We start from the raw sequence: 6126 nt of genomic DNA, 5'->3' as shown, positions 1-6126 counted from the left end.
ATAGGTTCATGTACTTGTTATGCATGATTCGTAGGTAATTTTAACCATCTTACTTGCCCTATGTAATCACGATAGATAACTTGCGCGTTAAACCTTTGTGTTGTGAAATTCTATAGACATATAGGGTCTCAACATACTTGGTGTCTATTCAGCTTTTATCTCTTTTGTGGATGTCTGGTAGTATGGTATTCGTTCAACGAAAGTTGGCGTTTATCAGTTTCGTGTTGTCTGATTAGTTGTCATCACCATTGCATGTTAAGGTTAAGAATAATAAGGCTATTGAATGAAGTATTTAATGAAGTTAGAATCCCATGTTTGTCTAATATAATAAATCAAACCTTTAATTCTCTTAGTTAATTACATGTTAGTTAATATCTTAGTTATAAACAAATCCAATTTGTTATTCGTCTTAGCATTGAATAATAACCATATTATTGTTGCATAAGTGCATAGATTAAAGTTTACCATAAGAGTCTCTGTGAGAACGAACTAGAAATCATTCTATACTACTTGCGAACGCGTATACTTGCGTGAATTATTAGCGCGTGTTTTTGTCCTAACAAGTTTTTGGCGCCGCTACCGGGGACTCGGTGTTAATTTTTAGTTTATGTGTTTGTCATCAATGATCGTTAAAGTTCATTGACTCGGACATTGTTACTTACTTATTTGCTTGTTGCTTTTTTAGGTACTCTAGAGAGCGTGTATGCTAACGCTTTCTCAACTTCAAAAGAGAGCACTGGAGAAGGCAGTGGAGCAAGTAGTGGAAGAAGTTGTACGTGAAGAAGAAATCTTTGTTGAGGAGAAAGTTGAAGAAGAGGCACTCAATGCAATGGGAGATCAAGCAGCGAATCCAAAGGCTTTGATGGATTATTCTTAACCAAAGATTAATGATATTTAGTCTAGCATTATCAGCTCATCCATCTCGGCTACCACCTTTGAGATTAAGTCGAGCACAATTCAGATGATACATAACTCAGTTCAGTTTGGGGGTTCTCCTATAGAAGATCCCAATATGCACATCAGAGATTTCATCGAGATCTGCGACACTTTCAAGTTTAATGGGGTCACTGAAGATGCTATTAAGCTGAGGCTTTTCCCATTCTCACAGAGGGATAAAGCAAAGTGCTGGTTACATTCTCTACCAGCAGGTTCTATCACCACTTGGGAGGATCTTGCACATAAATTTCTAACTAAATTCTTCCCTATGGTAAAAATAGCTGCAATCAGGAATGCTCTTACTCAGTTTGCGCAACAATCTGGATAATCTTTATGTGTGGCTTGGTATCGCTACAAAGAGATGCTTAGGAAGTGTCCTCACCATGGCATGCCTGATTGGATGATCATAAACTGTTTCTATAATGGTTTGGGCATGCAGTCTAGACCTATACTCGATGCAGCGTCTGATTGAGTCTTATAAGCCAAAAGCTATGATGAAACTTATGAGTTGATTGAGCTAATGGCAGCTAACGAATACCAGAATCCAAATCAGAGAATGCAGTAAGACAAGGTAGCAGGAATTCTGGAAGTGGATACAACTACTGCTATAGCTGCTCAACTTCAAGCTTTGACGATGAAAGTGGATTCTTTGGCGAATTATGGAGTTAACCAAATATCTAGTGTTTGTGAGCTTTACGCGGGGGCGCATGAGACTGAGCTGTGTGCTATTTCTAGTGAATCAGCTTAGTTTGTGAGCAATTTTCAGAGGTCACAACAACCATCTCCAGCCACTTATCATCCCAACAACCGCAATCATCCTAACTCTAGCTGGAGCAACACTCAGAATACGGTGCAACAGCCTTATCAGCCATACACAGCAAAACAATATAACCCTCCTAGTTTTCAACAACCACAATATGCGCCAAGGCAACAACTCCAACTTCAGCAGTTATCGCAATCTAATGAAAAATCTGAATTGGAGGAGTTAAGGCTCGTGTGCAAGAGCCAAGCAGTTTCTATCAAAACCTTGAAGAATCAAATTGGGCAGGTTGCCAATGCCTTGCTGAATCGTCAACCAGGTACACTACCTAGTGATAATGAAGTTCTAGGAAAGAGGGAAGCTAAGGAGCAGGTTAAGGCAATTACATTGAGGTCTGGAAATGTTGCGAATTTCAGGAAAATCTCAAGTTCCAGAATATGAAGTTGTGGCTGAAGAAGATGTGCTGAAGGAAGTAGAAGTGGAACCAAGGAAGACAGCTATTTTCAACACTCCTCCCGAGGGTAATACAGGGGAAAAATAGGTCTATCTTCCACTTCCTTTTCCTAAGAGGCTGCAAAAGCAAAAGCTGGATAAGTAGTTTGCTAAGTTCTTGGAAGTTTTCAAGAAACTTCATATCAACATACCTTTCCCTGAAGCTCCTGAACAAATGCCAAGCTATGTGAAGTTTATGAAAGGTATTCTCTCTCGGAAAGTGAAGCTCGATGACTTAGAGACCGTTGCTCTAATGGAGGAATGCAGTGCAGTGTTGCTACAGAAGTTGCCTCCGAAGCTTAAAGATCCTTGAAGCTTCACTATTTCTTGTACCATTGGAAAAGTGTAATTTGACAAATGCTTATGAGACTTGGGAGCTAGCATCAATTTGATGCCCTTATCTATCTTCAAGAAATTGGGTCTACCTGATCCAAAGCCTACATATATGTCCTTGCAGTTGGCCGATCGCTCTATTACATATCCACGAGGCATTGTGGAAGATGTATTGGCCAAGGTGGAAAAACTCATCTTTCCTGCTAAATTGTGTAATTCTTGATTTTGAGGAAGATAAGAAGATTCCCATAAACTTGGGAAGACCTTTCTTGGCTACTGGCCGAACCTTGATTGATGTGTAGAAGGGTGAGCTCACTATGCGAGTTCAAGATCAGGATGTGACCTTCAATATTTTTAATACCATGAAATTACCTACTGATGAAGAGGAATGTTTTAAGGTGGAATTGGTCGAATATGTGGTTACTTCAGAATTGAATCATATGTTAAAATCAGATGCCTTAAAGAAAGCCTTAATGGGGGGTTCAGATAGTGAAGATGATGAAAGTGATGAACAGTTGCAGTATTTGAATGCTTCTCCGTGGAAGCGAAGACTGGAAATGCCGTTTGAATCTCTTGGATTGGAAGAGCTGAAAAATTCTCCAAAGCGCCTCAAGCCGTCTATTGAGGAAGCTCCTACACTTGAGCTTAAGCCTTTGCCTGAACATCTGAGGTATGCATTTTTAGGCGATGCATCTACTTAGCATGTTATTATTGCATCTGACCTTTCAGGTAGCGATGAGAAAAAGTTGTTGAGAATTCTTAGAGAGTTCAAATCGACAATTGGATGGACTATAACAGATATCAAGGGAATCAGCCTTTCTTATTGTATGCACAAAATTCTGCTAGAGGAAGGAAGCAAGCCTACTGTTGAGCAACAGAGAAGGCTAAATCCGATCATGAAAGAGGTGGTGAAGAAAGAAATTCTCAAGTGGCTAGATGCAAGGATCATCTATCCCATTTCTGATAGTTCGTGGGTGAGCCCAGTTCAATGTGTGCCGAAGAAAGGAGGTATCACTGTGGTTGCTAATGAAAAGAATGAGCTCATTCCTACTCGAACAGTCACGGGGTGGAGAGTTTGCATGGATTACATGATGCTGAACAAAGACACAAGGAACGATCACTTCCCACTTCCTTTTATTGATCAGATGCTTGATAGATTGGCTGGGCATGAGTACTACTATCTTCTGGATGGCTATTCGGGTTATAATCAGATTTATATTGATCCAGAAGATCAAGAGAAGACTACGTTCACATGTCCTTTTGGTACTTTTGCCTTCAGGAGAGTTTCTTTTGGGCTATGTGGTGCACCAGCTACATTTCAGAGATGCATGATGGCTATCTTCTATGATATGATTGGAAACAATGTAGAAATATTCATGGATGATTTCTCCATCTTTGACACTTCTTATGATGAATGCTTGCTGTAACGCCCCCAAATCCGGGGTCAGGAACCTGGGTCGTCACGCAATCCTTCAATCATGTGTAACCTGCATTAACTCGATAATCCAATAATTCCATATCACAGACCCCCAATCTCACACACTCATAAGTTATAGCTTTAGAAACGACGTATGATAAGTATCATCTGTTATTAAAAGTCAAATGTACTTTACAGGATCTTAAACAATTATTTATAACCTCTACATGAAGTTACAATAATTAGGACTGATATCTTATACCTATCTGATACTCTGGCACACCTGAGACAAGGCTGCCAGGGATTCTCCCCATGACTGCAAGCGACTAAGTCCCACACCGGCATACTAGTTATCTGTTATGTTGTGTCATTTAAAAGAAAGCAAGAGTGAGCTATAATGCCCAACATAATAATGTACAGTGTGAAAATGACTGTATGATAAACTCACGTAAAACATCATATATGATAATTACGTTTTATTCAAAAATAGTTTTCCTTGGTGACATACACCTTCTCATGAAAACAATTCTTTAGTGGATTTTATTATCCTGCGAATACATTAATGGTAAACCCGGCACCTAGGCTTGGGCTACGGTATCGCATCACAATTCCAATTGGAATAATATGACATTCGCTGGAGCCACCGCATACGATGATCAGTCGTACTGCGATAAAGTAACCTTTTCTACTAGTCAGAAGGACGACACCTTCGTATCCCGGTTATCACCCTTGCCGTATTTGGGCTACGTGTCCCAGTTTTGGGTATACACATACTTCACAAGTTCTGAGTACACTGAGTACCTTCGCTGCGGTACCTTTGATAGTCCATCTAGCACACATGGTACCAGAGTCTACCCCTCCCTTGTCCTTTAAAAAGAATTCTATCATATCTCGAGAACTCGAACCACATCGAAGTTCCCCAAGCGTTTTGCTTGTTGATAGAGACAATTTATCTACTAGATATAAGTGTATATATGTATATACCTACTTCCGAGATTTTCGGAGGAAGTATTAAGGATGTGAGTTGACCGTTGTCAACAAATAATTTAATAAGGGGAAAAGTTTCTCCTTGAAACTATATTAAATAAGTCGGGATAATAATCTCCGATGATCTGAAATTATTCGAATGATTTTCCGAAATCAGAAAGTATATTTTTAAATCAGAATCTATGATTTTTAAATCAATAATAAACCCTTTAATGAATAATAAATAATTAAATGATAATCGATAAATAATTAAACCTCGAATGAGTTTACTCTCTAAAAGAATATTTAAAATAATATTCCTCAACTAGTTTATGTTTAATACATTAATAACTTTAATATTTAATCGAGTCTGAAATAAATATTCACTGGAGAATACTTCTCCCATAATAAATGAATAGTAATTAGATATTTATTATTCGAATGATAAAGTATAGTTGAGGGAATGCGATCTTTGGAAATTGTTTTAATAAAAGTTCGAGGTGTTTAGTATTTCGTAAATGGACGTTGAGTCCCTTGAAACGTAACTACTATGGACTTTAATCGTCCTATAAATATCACCGGAATGATTCCCGGGTTTTTATTTTATAAAAACAAAACTGACCGACTCTCGGTCTAACAACTTATACATCACGCTCTATTATAGCGCTAAAATTCTAACTAAAACACCTCGAGAATACTTCTGGGTTTTCATCAATTTTTACTGACCGATCCTCGGTCTAAAATATATACACGCTACGCTACTCGCTAGCGTTAACGTTCTTAATTATAAACTCCTCCTGGATACCTCCAGGTTTTTATAAGCTTACACCGACCGAATCTCGGTCTAAATATAACATTTCGAACTCGGTATGAACATATACTAGAAATTATCAACAATTGAGTAATGTAATACATCTCAAACTTCATAAAATAGTTTAAAGAAATCTCATGCATATATCACAGTTTTGTAAAATATTCACAACACAACAGTTCTTAAAAGGTAGGGTCTGAAAACTTGTCTGGGTATCTTGAGGTGGAGGATGCTCTAGGTTCCGCATGGAAATCCATATCCATAGCACAAGTCGTTTTGTTAGGTCCCGTTCTAATTTACGGCTACCCGCACTCATGCGCTAATCATTATGCACCCTCTCAACTTATATTACCCTTATCCTTTAAGTCCTTATTCACATCATGGTCACTTCATTTTTCTAGTATCTTAGGT

At 38.4% G+C, this 6126-nt stretch overlaps 1 non-coding gene across 1 annotated transcript; it reads right to left on the bottom strand.

The window, feature by feature from the left end:
* Positions 1 to 1219: 1219 nt before the first annotated feature.
* Positions 1220 to 1326, bottom strand: LOC141662929 (small nucleolar RNA R71). The gene has a single exon (XR_012551029.1). It is a non-coding gene; the product is annotated as a small nucleolar RNA R71 (small nucleolar RNA).
* Between the last annotated feature and the right edge of the window lie 4800 nt (positions 1327 to 6126).

This window comes from Apium graveolens, chromosome 5 (genome assembly GCF_009905375.1).
Source record: "Apium graveolens cultivar Ventura chromosome 5, ASM990537v1, whole genome shotgun sequence".
NCBI classification, from domain to species: domain Eukaryota; kingdom Viridiplantae; phylum Streptophyta; class Magnoliopsida; order Apiales; family Apiaceae; genus Apium; species Apium graveolens.
The sequence above is the reverse complement of the archived record's forward strand: the minus strand, read 5'-3'. Positions and strand labels throughout refer to the sequence as shown.